Source organism: Leptonychotes weddellii, unplaced genomic scaffold (genome assembly GCF_054177405.1).
Source record: "Leptonychotes weddellii isolate Sample4059 unplaced genomic scaffold, ASM5417740v2 HiC_scaffold_289788, whole genome shotgun sequence".
NCBI classification, from domain to species: domain Eukaryota; kingdom Metazoa; phylum Chordata; class Mammalia; order Carnivora; family Phocidae; genus Leptonychotes; species Leptonychotes weddellii.
Window position 1 is genome coordinate 1 of NW_027884707.1, and position 244 is coordinate 244.

Below are 244 nucleotides of genomic sequence, written 5' to 3' on the forward strand. Positions count from 1 at the left end.
AACTATTCAGCATTTTACATTACATATGTGATAGAACAAAAATGTATCACTAGAAAGAAACCTCATCTATTGAAATTGATAATGAGCTTTGTATTTTACAACCTAGGTTCAAAATCATTATAATTTGTTGGGTTTAATGTAGAGCATGACATCAGCCATAATATCTGGTTTGCTAAAATGTGCCTGTGATGAAGCTTGCGTTGGTAGGGACATCTGAGACTGGTTTGCTAAACTGTAACATAGG

General features: G+C 33.6%; 1 non-coding gene across 1 annotated transcript; it reads left to right on the forward strand.

The window, feature by feature from the left end:
- The first annotated feature begins 174 nt into the window (after nt 1-174).
- Nucleotides 175-227, forward strand: LOC145719040 (small nucleolar RNA SNORD74). Its single transcript, XR_014142148.1, has one exon. It is a non-coding gene; the product is annotated as a small nucleolar RNA SNORD74 (small nucleolar RNA).
- The last annotated feature ends 17 nt before the right edge of the window (nt 228-244 follow it).